This window comes from Tenrec ecaudatus, chromosome 6 (genome assembly GCF_050624435.1).
Source record: "Tenrec ecaudatus isolate mTenEca1 chromosome 6, mTenEca1.hap1, whole genome shotgun sequence".
Lineage (NCBI taxonomy): Eukaryota > Metazoa > Chordata > Mammalia > Afrosoricida > Tenrecidae > Tenrec > Tenrec ecaudatus.
This window is the reverse complement of record NC_134535.1, coordinates 144,202,334-144,219,979: the sequence shown is the minus strand read 5'-3', so window position 1 is coordinate 144,219,979 and position 17,646 is coordinate 144,202,334. Positions and strand designations below refer to the sequence as shown.

Genomic DNA, 17,646 nt, shown 5'->3' with positions numbered 1-17,646 from the left:
TTTGCCCCACCCTTTTGTAAAGATGAATTTTTTGTCTTTGTTGTTGTTGGAGTTTTCTATACATTTTATAGAATTGCATTAGCAAACTCCTAGACGAGTGGATCCCCAGGTAAATATTTAAGGTGAACAGGTGTGAGATAACGTACAACACATTTTATAGAATAGTCCCTTCTCAGGGATGTCATTGCCCCGCATTTTCTCCACTCTGGTTCTCGGCATGCCTTGAAGAGCATGTTGGAAACATGTGAAGAAATGACCAGCAGGTGGTGTGCATGTCCCATGTCTCATAAAAGAATGCCAGCTCAGGGTCTTGCTAATTTTAAGTATTAGCAAATCCCAACTTGTTTGTTGCAAGACATCGCTTATGATTGAGATTAGAATCTTGTTAATGTCCTTCTTCCTCTCACTTTTCTAAGTTCTTTGTTTCCATCACTCAGAAACTTTTCAATCAAGGTGTATAAAAACTTGAAAATACAAAATAAGATTTTTTAAAAATCCACTGGAAATACAGCTACAGCTGCTGTGCCTTAAAGATATCTGTTTATTACTCCCAAACGTATATCTTCAGACCAGCTACAAACACTTTATCCACCCAGTTATTTGGTATCCCACTTGAGCACCGAGTAGGCATTTAAAAATTAATTTGACCAAAAATCACTCTGGTGGGACCTTTAATCTTTCTCTCCTTTGAAACTGCTTGCCATGAGTGTCGTTCCTCCCTCCTCCTATTTATGTGAACAGAACCACACCCAGACAGTTCCTCAGGCCCCAATCCTGGGCAGCACACTGCAGTGACCGCTTGCTTTTACCTGCCCTCCCAGTGGCTCCCCTCAAAGCACATGTCGCTCTAGCAATGCATTCTGCTGGTTCTACCTCCCAAAGCCATCTCGAATCCATTCATGTTTTCCCATAGCCACATTATCCCCCCTGCTCCAACTGCCCATTTCTTTCTTAAACAAAAGCAAGGCTGCAGGAGGACTTCATTCTTTGTCCACCGCATTTCTTCTTCTTCTTCTTTTTTTTTTTTGAAGGAGAACATGGTAAAGTTTAATCTTTCTTTACAGGCTGTCTAGACCACTTTTGATTAAGAAAACTGTAGAAAGTTAGTGACTGCCACAAGCGGACGCCGGGCGGTGGCGCGTGCGTCAGTTCTCCACAGAGTCCTGCTTTGCGGGGGAGGGGGTCTGAATGCACTGCTGGGGTCTCCGCTCACACTCGCTGCAATCAGCCGCGGCAGATTTTAGTCCACAGGTCGCTTTTCCCCGTATTTCTTTGTAAACTCTTCGGCGTTCTTACAGAATTTTTTACGGTCCTCAGAGTACTCTTCGGCTAGGTCGGCCCGGGGTGGGTGTTCAGGCTGGGGGTCGTTGACCAGGGCTATGAGGGACTGGATGACTTGGTCAGTTTGGGTGGCTGCCTTCCAGTTTTCAGCGCTCATCACGGGCAGGCAGACCTGCCCCTTCTCGTCGATGTTCGGGTGGTAGATCTTTGTTTTAAAGGTGATCTTCGGTGGTTTGAAGCGGTACTCTGCTGGAAAGTTGATTTCAATTCTGAAGGCCCCCTTATCATAGGGAGGGTTGTCAGGAACAATTAGCCCTTGCCAAGTCAATAAATTAGCTTCATCAACCTGGATGTTACGGAAGGTTTTCATTCCACATTTGCGGATTTCTTCAAGCTGCTTCATCAACCTCCTGCTGGCCGCCATCTTGGATCTGGTGCTGCTGCTGTCCCAGAATGCATCACCCACCGCATTTCTTCTTTAATCCATTCTCTACACTGTAACCAGAGCAGTGCTTTCTATCTTTCTTTCTTTCTTTCTTTCTTTCTTTCTTTCTTTCTTTCATCATTTTATTGGGTGCTCTTACAGCTCTTATAATAATCCATACATCAATTGTGTCAAACATATTTGTACATATATTGCCATCATTATTTTTGAAACATTTACTTTCGATTTGAGCCCTTGTTCCCCCTTCTATCCCCACTCCCACCCTTATGACCCCTTGCTAGATTATAAATTATTTTTATTTTCATATCTTACACTGACTGCTGTCTCCCTTCCCCTATGATTTCTGTTGTTAGCTCCCCTGAGGAAGGGGGGATGGGTTGGTTATGTGTCGATCATTGCAATTGGTTCCCTCGTCCTCCCCTCCTTTCCCCGCTTTCCCCTACCCTGCTGGTATCACAGAGCTGTCATTTCAAACCAAGTCAGACCATACTTGAGGTTCCTTCAAAAGTGTGTGGATGGAAAGGAGGATAAATCCAGAGTGCAGTACAGCACTGATGAAACCACTTAACAATCCTCTAGTTCTCTGATATCTCCTCCCCTTCCTATTGTGGTTCTTATTTGTTTTACCTCATCAATCATGTTAGTTTTGCATATGTTCCTTAGTATGTTTAAGATCATTCAATACATGAAAGCCAAGATAGATAACCCTTTAGAGACAGTAACAGGAGTAATGGTTCTCTGAGGGTACAGGAAGAGAGGGGGGAGAAGGGAAGAGGGAGCTGATAACTTTGATGACTGTAAAACCCCACTCGAAGGGATCGAACAACAGAATTGTATGTGAATGGGTATATTGGATTGTGTACAGCACAACCCCCTCAAAGAAACTATTATAGGGGGTGAAAAAGGGTTCTTGGCAGGGAGCGCGGGAGAGGGAGGGAATAAAGCAGAGCTGAAATCAAGGAGTTCAAGAAGAAAGAAAATGTTTTGAAACTGATTGTGGTGGCAGTTTTATGAGATCAAACTATGGAATGTTATGATATCTGTAGGAGCTCCCAATAAAATGATTAAAAATTAAAAAGCCAAAAAAAAGTTTGTGGAAAAACTCCATTATCTCTTAACTCCAATAAAAAAAATTTTTAATTCCATTTTCTACAAACTCTTTAAAGGCCTCTCATACATACAATGAAATATTACTAAGTCCTAAAATGAATGAAAGCATTGGTGGAATAAAATGAGCCAGACACAAAGACAAAGGTTATATGCGCTGGCGCATAAAAAATATCTAGACGAGGAAATTCATAGAGACAGAGAATAAATTAAAGGAGGGGAGGAGAGTTATTTCTTAATGAATTCTGAGTTTCTATCTGGATTGATGAAAAAGTTTGGAAAATAGACAAGGATAATGGTTACACACAATTGTGAATGCAATTAATGCCACTGATTTTTACATTTAAAAACAGTTAAGATAACACCTATTATCTTACCACAATAATAAAAAAATTAAACAAATCAGAAGAAGTCGCTCCATGTAGAATAAAATCTGAATGTCTTACCATGCTCTCCGACTCACGCTCAAACCTCCCTCATGTGTCTCTCCCATTGGGTCACGGGCCCTGCGCTCTGTGATTCCTCAAACTAACCAAGCCTTTTCTACTGCAGGCCTTTGCATGATCTCATACTTTGGGTCTCAATTCATGACTCACCTCTTCATAAAGACGTTGTCTGACCACTCTCCCTAACTTGGTCACCACGCGATATCCATCAAACTACGTGTAATCTTCAAGACATTTAGCACAATGGCAGATGCTAGCTGTACTGCTTGCCTGCTGGCTTACTGTCTGCTGTTCATCTCTACACTGGGAAGAAAGCGCTTGTTTCTCATTAGCTTTTCAACACAGTTCTGCCAACTTCTATTTTCTAGTACATTTCAAAAAGTAAAAAATACACATTAATGAGAACTTATCGCTCTGAAGGCATATTTTTCAGTTAGTGTTCCCTTTGGGATAGCAGACTTAACATTGTGGAAATATCAACACTACTCAAAGCAATCTACTAATATACCAAAATCCTGATCCAGTTTCAAGGATCCATGATGGACTGCTAATCATAAGATCTGTGGTTTGAAACTGTCAGTCACTCCTCAGGATAAAGATGAGACTTTCCATTTCCATAAGCCTTTACAATCTGGGAAACCCACAGGGGCAGTTCTACCCTGTCCTATAGGGTTCCTATGAATTGGAATCAACTCAATAGCAATGAAGGTTGGTTTTTTTTTTCATTCTGAATTTATGACCGTGTATAATGTTATCTATGTGTACAATATCATTTCTGAAAAATAATAGAATGCCCTAGTCATCAAGTTAATAAGAAATGAGAGAAAATAAGGTACAATGAGCTATATATTATAATATGAAAGACTAAAACCTGACTATACAGTTCTACAAGAAAACAACAAAGTCAGCATATTTAGATCTATTTTTAGTGGATAGACTTGGATTGAACACAGGTGAGATAATATCTGGCTAAATGGAGCCCTGGTGGCATATTGGTTGCATTTTGGGCTGAGAGCCCCAAGGTCATCAGTTCTAAACCACTAGTCACTCCTTGGGCAAAAGACGAGGCTTTTAACTCCCATTAACAGTTAGAGTCTGGAAACTCACAGACAGTGCTACCCTATGAGTCAGCATAGACTTGATGGAAGTTAGTTTGCTTTTTTTAAAATGTTGGTAATACTAAATAAATATTGACAGTATAAATACACCATCAATTTTTTGTTTCAGTTTTTAATATTTTCTGCTTCCTTTCCATTGAGGTTTTTCCTATATCTGTCTAGTCATTGTTGGTGTTTTGTTTGTTATTTGATTCCTGTTTGTGTTTTGTATGATTTTCTGTATATGAAATCCAGGATACATTAGTCTATAGAGACAGCGATTGGATTAAATACCAGGCAAATGGAGAGCTAATAATGAGCATGAGAAGAAAATGCTCTGAGATTGATTGTGGTGGTGATTGATTGCACAACTCTCCATATTATGATTCAGCAGTTAAATTGCATGATGTGTGAAATAAATAAAACTATTTTTAAATTATTTTATTAGGGGCTCATACAATTCTTATCACAATCCATACATACATCAATTGTGTAAAGTACATTTATTTTTACATTCATTACCCTCGTCATTCTCAAAATATTTGCTCTCCACTTAAACCCCAGGCATCAACTCCTCATTTTCCCCTCCCTCCACATTCCCTCCTCCCTCATGAACTCTAGATAATTTATAAATTATTGTTTTGTCATATCTTGCACTGTCCAACGACTCCCTTCACCCATTTTTCTGTTGTTCGTCCCCCAGGGAGGAGGTTTTATATAGATCCTTGTAATCAGTTCCCCTTTTCCACCCCACCTTTCCTCCACCCTCCAGGTATTGCCACTCTTACCACTGGTCCTGAAGGGATCATCCGCCCTGGATTCTCTGTGTTTCCAGTTCCTATCTGTACCCTGTACATCCTCTAGTCTAGCCAGATTTGTAAGGAAGAATTGGGATCATGATAGTGGGGAAGGGTGAAGAAGCATTTAGGAACTAGAGGAAAGTTACATGTTTCATCGTTGCTACACTGCACCCTGACTGGCTCATCTCCTCCCCGTGACTCTTCGACCCTTCCATGAGGCGATGTCCAATTGCCTTCAGATGGGCTTTGGGTCTCCACTCTGCACTACCTCCTCATTCACAATGATGTGATTTTTTGTTCTGATGATGCCTGTTACTTGATCCCTTTGACACCTTATGATCACGCAGGCTGGTGTACTTCTTCCATGTGGGCTTTGGTGCTTCTGAGCTAGATGGCCGTTTGTTTCCCTTCAAGCCTTTAAGACCCCAGATGCTATATCTTTTGATAGTCGGGCACCATCAGCTTTCTTCACATTTGCTTATGCACCCGCTTTGTCTTCAGCAATTGTGTGGGGAAGATGAGCATCATGGAATACCAGTTTAATAGAACAAAGTATTCTTGCATTGAGGGAGTACTTGAGTGGAGACCCAATGTCCATCTGCTACCTTAATGCTAAATCTACACATATATACACATAGATCTATTTCCACATCCTCATATATAAATATATTTACATGTGTACATGCCTTTATTGAGGCCTCTATAAATGCCCTTTACCTCTTAACTCTTTCCTCTCTTTCCTTTTACTTTCCTCTTGTCCCACTATCATGTTCAGCTTTCATTAGGGTTTCAGTAATTCCTCTCGGTTACATTACCCTTGGTCATGCCCTACCAGACCTCCTATAACCTCCTCACCACTGATGATTTGGATCACTTGTTGTTCCCTTGTCCCTGGGTTTATTAACACCACTCCCGTTCGTCCCACCTCTCCCTCTCCCATGTCCCATTGTTTTCTCCTCCAGATTGTTCATTCAGCCTATCTCATTTAGACAGACCTGCAGAGATAGTAACATGCACAAAAGCAAGACAGAGCAAAACCAAGCAACAAAATAAAACAAAACAATAACGATAACAACAAGCCAATGACCAAAACAAAACAAAACAGCAACAAGAAAGACAAGTTTGTAGTTAGTTCAAGGACTGTTTGTTGTCCTTTAGGAGTGTTTTCCAGTGGATTCTGTTGGGGTGCCAAGTCCTGGCCCCAAAGTCTATTTTTTGTATTTCCTGGGGACTTCGTTGCTCTGCTCCCCTTGCTATTCTGTTCCATACTCTTAGTGTTTTGCCTTGGTGTGATCAGATTGGGCAGAATTCCCTCACTGTGTCTCCAGTGTTGTCCCCTATGGGCTATGGGTCAGTGAGGGATGTTGTGTCTCATAGTGGGGCTGGCCATGTGGTCTTTTCGGTGGATTGGCTGTGCTGAGCTGGAATATTGTCCTTTAGGCTTGGTGAACCAGGATGTGCTCCACTCTCTCTTCCCCTTCATTTGCCCCCATGTGCTCTGATCAGACATGTCCCTCTCCCAGAGCTGCAGATTCAGTGCTGTCCTTTGAAATAAATTCTTCTGGGGGAGGGGCAGCTGTTCACATAGTTGGGTTTGAGGCCGGCCCCTCAGACCTCTCTACTGGTTCCCTACTCTATGTTGGTATGTTGCATTCACATCTTGGAGCTACAGGTTGAAGTCTGGTCCCTCTTTCCCTGGGGAGATATAAAAAATACCCTCCCCTTGAGTGGATTAGTGCCCTGTACTTCTGATACCCATTTCTTTTTTATTATTTTTCCTCCCCAACCCCTTTTTAGTTGACTATGATATGTATCCCTGGATTTAATCTGGGCCCTGACATACTACGTGGTCCTCATCACAGGAATGTTTGTATCCAGTAGATTTTTCCCTATGCCCCTTTTGCATTTTTTTTAAAAGCTTACCTCAGCGAACTCATGTTATATTTGTCCTTTTGTGCTTGGCTTACTTCGCTTAGCATAATTTCCTCCAGTTCTTCCTATGTAGCGATGTGCTTCATATGTTCATCACTGCTTTTTAGCAATGTGTAGCACTCCATTGTATGTATGTACCACAGCTTTTAAATCCACTCATCACTTGATGGAAATTTGGGTTGTTTCCAACCCCTTGCAATTGTGACCTTTGCCACAATGAACATTGGAGCACAGATGTCTGGCTGTGGTTTGTTTCTTGCCTCTTCTGGGTATATTATGCCCAGTAGGGGGATTGCTGGGTCGTATGGTAACTCCATTTCCAACAGTTTTAGATATCACCAGATCAATTTCCATAGTGGCTGTGCATACTTACAGTCCCACCAGCAGTGGATGAGAGTTCCTGTCTCCCCACAGCCCCTCCAACACTTGTTGCTTTCTGATTTTTTGAATTAGGATATCTTTGAGGGTGTTAGGTGGTACCTCATTGTTGTTTTAATTTGCATTTCTCTTATGGCTAAAGATCGGGAACATTTTCTCATATGTTTATAGGCCATTCAGATTTCTGCCCCTGTGAAACTTCTGTTCAGGTCCTTTGCCCACCTCCTCAGTGGGCAATTAAAAACTATTTTTTAAATTAAATAAATATACCATCAAACATTAATTAAATAACTATGATTACATAGCATTAGCAGCTCTAATCTCAGAAATGGTACCATGGTGAATGATGTCATTTCCAAAAATGATGAACAGCACCTGCTAAAGTCTTTCCTCAGTTTACACAGTAGTAGTATTTCCAGAAAAGCAAGTGGGTATTAAAACTGTGACTTTTGTTTTTGCTTTTCCAGCGACCGGTCCCAGGAAAAGGACATTATGCTTCAGCTGCAGGTCAGAGACAAAGGAAGACCCTCAATGAAGTGGCTTGATACAACAGCTGCAGTAATGTGCTCCAATATAACAACAATGTGGAAGATGGTGCAGGATGACCAGGTGATGCTTCATTCAGTTGCAGGTAGGGTTGTTAGGATGTGGAACAGACTCAATGGCATCTAACAACATATATATGCACACACATATGTGTGTATATAAGTATGCATATGTACACACAATTCTATAGATCTAGTTTCAAATAATTAAAAATAAGGTTCTCTGAACTAGCAGAGATATCTGTGGGGCCGGCCCCAATCCCAGCTACACCGATCCCAACCCCAGAAGAATGCACTGCAGAGGACAGCACTGATGATACAGTCCAGGGAGACAGGCAGGTCTGCCCAGACCACATGGGAGCAAACAACGCGGAAAAGAGAGCAAGCGAGTGAACGAGCTGCATTCTGGTCCACCAAACCCTGAGGACCACATTCTTGATTGGAGAAACAAGGCACAGAGAGGGCAGTAGGGCTGGCCCCACCAAGAGACATGACATCCCTCACTGACCCATAAAAGGCTTGGGGTCACCACTGGAGACATGGTACTAGAATTGTGCCCTGTCTGATGCCCCACATGGGGGCAAAACATGAAGGGAGTGCAACAGAGCAGCAAAGGGAGCAAAACAATGAAGTCACTGAATTCACTGAATGTATTCTGAAAATACATTTTGACCTTGGGGGGTAGAGCTTGGCAACTCACCAGACTCAGTCAGAAAACATACACAAGGATCAGCAGACAGCCCTGCAACTATTTATAGGTTTTTAAAATTTTGTACATATATTTTTATGTCTATCTATATAGGATAGGCAAAATAAACAATCCTGAAGAGAAAACAATGGAACCGATGGTTCCTGGGGGCATGGGAGAGGGTGTGTGTGGAGGAAAGGTAGCCAACAAACCCAGGGACAAGGAAACAGCAAGTGATTTTAAAATTGATGGGGAAAAAGGCATAGAATTCCTGGTGGGGTTTTGATGAAGCACAATGTAGCTGCGAGGAATTACTGAGAGCCGAACGAAGGTCAAACATGATAGTGGGACAGGAAGAAAGTAAAAGGAAATAGCAGAAAGAACTAGGAGGCAAAAGACATTTATAGAGTTATAAATACAGGCATGTACATATGTAAATATTTTTTATATAATGATAGGGAAATAGATCTGTGTGCATATATTTATATGTTAAGTATTAAGGTAGCAGATGGATACTGGGCCTCTACTTGAGTCCTCCCACAATGCAAGAACTCTTTGTTTTAATAACCTGGCATTTTGTGATGCTCACCCTCCTGACATGATCACTGAAGACAAAACGTGTGCATAAGAAAATATGGTGACAAAGCTGATGGTGCCCGGCTATCAAAAGATATAGCATCTAGGGTCTTAAAGACTTGAAGATAAACAAGTGGCCATCTAGCATGGAAGCAACAAAGCCCACAGGGAAGAAGCACATTAACCTGTATGATTACAAGGCATTGACAGGATCAGATATCAGGCATCAGAAGACCCAAAACAATCATATCAATGTAAATGAGTGGGGTTGGAGTGGAGACCCAAAGCCCATCTGTAGGCAATTGGACATCCCCCCACAAAAGGGTCACAAGGAAGGGACAAGTCATCCAGGGTGCAGTATAGCATCAATGACACAACATTCCTCTAGTTCTTTAATGTGTCCTCCCTTCAATATCATGACCCCAAATCCGGCTAGACCAGAGCATATACACTGGTACAGATAAGAACTCTCAGAACACAAAATCCAGGACAGATAAACTCCTCAGGAACAGTAATAGGAGTAGCAATACCATGAGGATAGGAGGCAGGTGCGGGGAAAAAGGAGAGAAAGGGTAATAATCCAATCACAATGATCCACATATTAACCCCACCCACCCCCAATGGGGGAAGAACAATAGAAACATAGGTGAAGGGAGACAGTGAACAATGTAAGATATGAAAATAATAATAATTTATAATATATATCCAGGGGTCAAGAGGGCGGGGGTGGGAGCAAGAGAAAAAAGAGGAGCAGGTACCAAGGGCTCAAGTAGAAAGAAAATGTTTTTAAAATGATGATGGCAACAAATGTACAAATGTGCTTGACACAATGTATGTATGGATGGATTGTGATAAGTTTTATGAGCGCCCAATAAAATGATTTTTTAAGTAAAAAGAAAAAGATGATGGTAACATATGTACAAATGTGCTTGATCCAATTGATGTGTGGATTGTTATGAGCTGTAAGAGGCCCCAATAAATTGGTGTATAATAAATAAATGAGCTTCTTTTTTTTTTAATGAGCTTCTTATCAGCAAACCTGACTTTCCCTTGGAGTCACATTGCGCTGCTAACCACAAAGTCAGCAGTTTGAATCCACCATCAGGACAAAGAGGAGGTTTGTCCTCCTGTAAAGAGTTACAGTTTCCGAATCCCACAGGGGTAATTCTACCCTGTCTTATAGGGTCACTGTGGACCATAATTGACTTTGTGGCAATAAATTTTCTCATCAGCACAAGTGTCTGTAAAACATTTCCAGTCTGAGGGACACTTGTTTGTCTTATAAGAATGTCTCCCTTACCCCCACTCCCCAGAAAAAAGAATGTCCCACGCGGTAGGGAGTTAGTCCACCCTGAACCCTGCTATAGCACAGAGAACCACGAAAGGAACAGAACAGCAATGGGAGCAAAGCAAAGCGACAAAGCCCCCGAAGAGTCCCCAAAATAGACTGCAGGCTAGGAGGGGCAGCTCTCAGAATTCCCCCAGGACCAGTGGGGAGACCGTCATGAAGGTCAGCAGACAGATTCTGGAATTATGTATGTTTTGTTGTTGTTTTCTTTTTTCAATCTTTTGTTTTCTTTATATTTGGTCGCTGTTATTGTTGGATTGCCTAGTTATATAAGATAGGCATGGGAAGCAAGCTCCAGGAAAAAGCAATGGGACTGATGGTCCCGGAGGGACGGCCGGGGAGAAGGCAGTGAGAGAAGGGAGCGGTGAGCAAACAACACCATAGACAGTGAACAACTAGGGAATTAAAACCAACAACAATGAGGATGTAGAGATCCTGGGAGTGCTGGAGCAACAGCAATCTAGCTGAGAGGAATTACTAAGAGGCATAAGTAGGGCAAGCATGATGGTGGTGCAGGAGGAAGGTGAAAGGAAACAGAGGAAAGATCTAGGAAGCAAAGCCATGGATAGAAGTATAAGCATAGGTATGTGCTGATGTCAATACACTAATTCATAAAAATAGAAGTATTGGCCTGTGTACATGTGTTCATATGGCAATACACTGAGGAAGTGGACAGACTTTGGGTCTCTGCTCATGCCCTCCTTCAATGCAAGAACACTCTGTTCTAACAAACTGGCATTCTGTGATGCTCACCCTCTCCAACACAATTGCTGAAGACAAATTTGGTGCATAAGCAAATGTGAAGAAAGCGGATGGTGCCCAGCTATCAAAAGATATAGCATCTGGGGTCTTAAAGGCTTGAAGTCAAACAAGCGGCCATCTAGCAGTGAAGGAAATAAACTCATATGGAAGAAGCACACCAGCCTGTGTGATCATGAGGTATGGCCGGGACAGGGTAACAGGCATCAGAAGACCCAAAACAAACAAACAAACAAACAAACAAACAAACAAACATATTGTTGAGAACGAGGGGGGAGAGTGTCAGAGCAGAGACCCAAAGCTCACGGAGGGGTAACAAGGAAGGAATGAGTCAATCAGGGTTCAATAAAGCACTGATGAAACACACAATACTATTCTGATTTCTTCAGGGTTTCCTCACCCCTCACTATCACAACCCTAATACTACCTTTCCTGGGGAGGAGAGGAGCCAGTCAGGGTGCAGAGTAGCAACAATGAAACATACAACTTTCTGTCTGGGAGCTAGACCGAAGCATGTACACAGGTACAGATAAGACAAAAGAACTCATGACACACAGAATCTGGGAAGAGGAATGGGTGCAGTGATACCAAGAGGGTAGGGGGAAGGTGGGGAGAGGAGGGGAAGAAGGAGAATCGATCGTGATGATCAACACATAACCACCCTGCCCACCAGGGACACGAATAACAGAAACCATGGGGGAAGGGAGACTGCGGTAGGTGTAAAATATGAAAATAGAAATTTATCAAGAGGTTGTGAGGGTGGAGGCAGGGAGGGAGGGGTGGGGAGGAACTGACACCCAGGGCTCAATAGAAAGTAAATGTCTATGGTAGAAGGGGTGGTGGGGGCAAAGGAAGTAGTGTTAACAAACCCAGGGACAAGGGAACAACAAGTGATCCAAAATCGATGGTGAGGAGGGTGTAGCAGGCCTGGTAGGGCTTGATCAAGGGTAATGTAACTGAGAGGAACTGCTGAAACCCAAATGAAGGCTGAGCATGATAGTGGGACAAGAGGAAAGTAAAAGGAAAGCGTAAGGAGGCAAAAGGCATTTATAGAGGTCTAAATAAAGGCATGTACATATGTAACTATATTTATATATGAGGATGGGGAAATGGATCTATGTGCATATATTTATAGGTTCAATATTAAGGATGCATATGGACACTGGACCTCCACTCATGTACTCCCTCAATGAGTACTTTGTTCTTTTAAACTGGCATTCCATGATGTTCACCTTTCCCGACATGATCACTGAAGATAAAGTAGATGCATTAGCAAGTGGTGAAGAAAGTTGATGGTGCCCAGCTATCAAAAGATATATCATCTAGGGTCTTAAAGACTTGAGGGTAAAAAAGCGACCCTCTAGCTCAGAAGAAACAAAGCCTACATGGAAGAAGCACACCAGCCTGTGTGATCATGAGGTGCCCAAGGAATCAATTATCAGGCATCAAAGAACAAAAAAACCAAATCATTGTGAATGAGGGGGAGTACAGATTGGGGATTCAAGATCCATCTGTAGGCAACTGGACATCCCCTTACAGAAGGGTCACGGGGAGGAGATGAGCCAGTCAGCGTACAATGTAGCAAAATATGAAACATACAATTTTCCTCTACTTTCCCAAATGCTTCCTCCTCCCAACCCCCACCAACTATCATGATCCCAATTCTACCTTACAAAGCTGGCTAGACCAGAGGATATACACTGGTACAGATAGGAACTGGAAAACACAGGGAATCCAGGATAGATAATCCCTTCAGGACCAGTGGTAAGAGTGGCAATACTGGGAGGGTGGAGTGGAAAGGGGAAACTAATTACAAGGATCTACATATAACCTCCTCCCTGGGGGATGGACAACAGAAAAAGTGGGTGAAGAGAGATGTCGGACAGTGCAAGACATGAGAAAATAATAACTTATAAATTATCAAGGATTCATGGAGCTGGGGAGCGGGAGGGAGGGGAAAAATGAGGAGCTGATACCAAGGGCTCAAGTAGAAAGCAAATGTTTTGAGAATGATGATGGCAATAAATGTACAAATGTGCTTGACACAATGGATGGATGGATGGATTGTGATAAGTTGTATGAGCCCCCAATAAAATGATTTTAAAAGGAAAAAATGTAAAAGTCTAAAAAATAATGATGGCAACAGATGTACAAATGTGCTTGCTACAACTGATGTATAGATCGCTACAAGAGCTATCAGAGCCCTCAATAAAATGTTGTTGTTGTTTTTTTTAAAAGAATGCCCCATAGATTACAGAATGTCTGGCACCCCTGGCCTCAGTACATCAAATCTAATAGGACACCGTCACCTCCATCCTCACATCCTGCTGTCATTGTGACGAACAAGAGCAACTGTATAAGTAAACACCTTCTAGGGATGGTATCACAGCCTTTGTGAAACACTTCCTTGAAGTCATAATTCCTAGGAAAACTGCAAGTCTTTCACGTGGTTGGGAGATTACCCAAGCCAACGCTATGCTTTATAACCCAGCTCTGAACTAAAGGCTTGACCGCAGGCATGGGGATATTGGATAGTTCCAGGGAAACAGTGACAAGATGCTCCCCTTTGACAGGTTCAGCCTTAGGCAATAGGTGCAACTCTGGCCACAAGGAGCACACAGCAGTGGACAGGGAAATATGTGGTGACAAATCATTTCTCGGGCAGATGCAAGACACGCAAGGACATGTGAGAACAGGAAGGTGAGCTGCAGCTACAGGAAAGCATGGATGTGGAAAGTGGGCCTTCACCCACAAGACAAGGTCCCAGTCAGAGGAGAACTGGAATCTACGGACGTTCCCAGAAATACATGTGGCGAGATGAGGTAATAGTTAAGAACTTAAGCTCTGGAATCAGACAGTCAACCCCCAGGTTAACCACTTTTAGGCATGGCAATAGGCTCACTGTTTAACCTCTCTCTAACTCGGCGTCCCCATCCATAACACAGCGTCCATGTGGGAGTCATGGTGGCTCTGTGGGAGTGTTAGGTTCTGGAGTTGGCAATACCTCAGAGCTTGACTTGACATGATGAAAGAATTTCCACCGAAACCCATTTGGTAATCCAAGTGGGTTTCCATGAAGGATAGGACAAGTTTCAGGTTTCATGGTGTGGGAAACAGAAGGATTTCTCCCAAGATGTCTGACCCAAATATATCCCAAATTTACCTGCTTGCTACACGTGGCAAATGACAATACACTTGGAGGTCAATGAAAAGTAGGCCAGGGGTTATTCTCCCTAAGGGTTATTAGCCATCAGAGCAAGCAGACACCACTGTTTATCCCACAATAAGTAGGGTCCACTCCCTTCTGATAAGAATAGTAATATATTGTTTCCCTGAAGGAGGGCCCAGGGAGGTCAAGCCCACTCAAGGGTGACCAAGGTTAGGCTGCCATATTGAATCTAGGGTCTGCCCTTCTTGTCACATGTATACCCTTAGTCCTTCCCCTTCCTATCATGTGTACACCCCTAGCTCATCCCCTTCCTGTCACGCCTATATCCATTGTATATGCCCCTCCTATCGCTTGTATGCCTATTGTACACCCCCTTCCTGTAGTCATGCCTCCTAAAAGGATAGAGAAGCCTTGGTTTTCAAAAATACATCTCTCTCTCCTGCTCTCTCCCCTGCCCTCTTGGCCTGTGCTGTGTGTGGACCTGGCTGTTGAGATCATGGCCATCCAGGAGGTGAGCATGCTACCATGAAATGTGTCTGATTTCTTTATTTTACTCTCCTATCTCTCATGCTCTATGACTTTATTGTAATCTTTATATATATCAACTGTGCAATTGTGCCTATCGAACCCGCGTTTAGTTGTGGGGGCTGGTCTTTCTCCCACCTTATAGTCTCAAATGGGTCTACAACTGGGCCTGAACAACCATGTGGAAAAGAGCATGGATCTTGGGGGGGGGGGGGGGTCCCAGGAAGCCAGAAGCCCAAGAACCCTAGAGACTGAGAGCATGTGGACCAAGAGGCTGTAGGCCCTCGAGTAGCCCCTGAATGGGTGTGTGTACATCCACATGGGGGAGGGAGACCCTCCCTTCTATCTGCCTCTGACCAGGAGTAGGGTAAGAATGTCCCACAGCATGCTCCCTGCCTTTATTTTAGCCCACCCCCTTGCTGGGAAAAGGCGTGGTTGATGGTATTGGTGGACCCCATTGGCTGTTAGGCCCACCTAGGTGATGTCATGAGCCTGGGTCTAGTTTAGACCACCCAGGTGTATCTCCCACATGACTCAGGAGCTTGCTTAATTTGGGGTCTTCATAGATGTCTAATGACTGCTTGGTTTCTTTCCAACCTCCTCTATGGGGCCTTTGCAGGCATGGGAGGGACAACCCCGTCCCTAAGCTAGCTACCTAACAGTAGAATTCATACTTTCCCCGTGGGAGGCTCTAGTTTGATTTCTGTCCAATGCACCTCGTGCATACTCACCACTCATCTTCCAGTGGAGGGCCGGGGATGACTTCGATGCTGAGCTCAGTGGGGTTGTTGTGAAAATGAGATAATGTTAGGTGCTTACCACAGTACCTGGGTGACCCCTAAGCTGCTCAGGAGCAGGGCCCTATCTGATTTTACTTACCTATGTGCCCTGAGAGTACTTTGCTCTGTGTAGTCATGGGGCCCTGGATCATTGGGCATTGAGTAGCTAACCAAAAGGTCAGTAGTTTGAACCTACTAGTTGTTCTGAGGGAGAAAAAAATGAGGCTTTCTGCTCCTGTAAAGATTTGCATCTTCAAAAAGGCAACTGTATCCTATAAGGTGGTTATGAGTTGATTTGGGCTTGTGAATGCTATCCTAAACTCCGGTTGAATACACTGGTTAAAAAGATCCACAGAGGATAATCATGGATAATCACGGCAGACATGATAGTTCAGGCTAGCCTCACCATAGCAACAGAAGACCTGGCTCCATTTCTAATCAATGCCCCTCACGTGTGGCCTCCTCCTGTGTGTCTGAGGCTTGGGTGTTGGACAGGCTTCAGTGGCCTTCCAGGCTGAATCATCCTAGGAAGGGCACCTGCTCCCCTCCTTTCAAATATCAGCTGATGCAAGCAAGCCCTATGGATCCCACCGATCCAATGTGCAAGCAATCATGAAGATGTGTGAGATCCGGCGGCATTTCGCTGTGCACAGGGCTGCTGTGGGTTGGTGGCAACGAAGAACAGCACTGAAGATAGCCATTCGCATTGTTCATAATTAAAACCCGAGAAGGACCTGCTCACTGGGGCTGGGGACCAAGTGGGGACATGGTTTCTTTAGTGGCACACAAGATCACAGATACTCAAACGGGATGGACGGAGAGAGCTAATAGGTGGTGAGGAGAGAGCTGAGGGACCAGAGAGCCCCGAGGCATTCCAAAAACCAAGGAGGGAGCCCCAGCTGGACCTGAAAAGGAGCCACGTTGCCTGAAGACTTGTTGCCCCTGGTGGGTGGGGTGGGACTGGCTCTCCCCTCCCCTCCCCAACCTAGACACAGAAGAGCTAGACAGAAGTGAAAAAAAAAAAACAGGAGAGGAAAGTAGGTCAGCCTGGCTCCTTCAGCTTACAGGCTCCTCACCTCATCACTCTTGCTGTTGGTTGTGCCCTTCAGCCACACTGGTCCCTCGCTTCCCTGCGAAGATTCCCCACCCACATTCCCAACACCTAATCTTTGCCTGGCTGATTTCTGCTGCTCCTTGAGTTGAAATCTCACTTCGCTTCCTCAGCAAAGCTGTCTCGGAACCCAGACAAGGCAGAACATTCCTATGACTCACGCCTGTCCTTATCTTTTTGAGCCCTTTCTTCACATGTTTTATCATAATTGCAATGATTCGTAGTGGTAATCACGTGTTTCCTGTCAATTTACCCACTAGACTCCTGAGCACAGACACTACACAAGACCATTACCCTGAAGACTCTGGCCAGCAGGGTGACCCCCAATTCATGGTGACCTCACACAATGGAATCAAGCAGACAGGACCATTGTGATCTACAGAGTTTTCCCTGGTCTTAGGAAGAAATGGCCAGGTCTTTCTTCCTAGTCTATCTTAATCTACAAGCTCTGCTGAAATCGGTTTAGCAGCATAGCAACCTCTGGCTGTACCTGAGGTACGTTGGCCAGGAATCAGACCAGGGTCGCCAGCATGAAAGGGAGGACTTCCACCACGGAGCCACCACTGGACCCTGTGGAGGTTAGCTTCCACTAAAGGTTCTCCCTGCCATCAAGTTGATTCTGACGCATAACCCTCCTATGGGACGCAGTAGAACTGTCCC

At 43.8% G+C, this 17,646-nt stretch overlaps 1 pseudogene; it reads right to left on the bottom strand.

Moving 5' to 3' along the window:
• Positions 1-1,196: 1,196 nt before the first annotated feature.
• On the bottom strand, positions 1,197-1,737 carry LOC142451279 (ubiquitin-conjugating enzyme E2 L3 pseudogene; annotated as a pseudogene).
• Between the last annotated feature and the right edge of the window lie 15,909 nt (positions 1,738-17,646).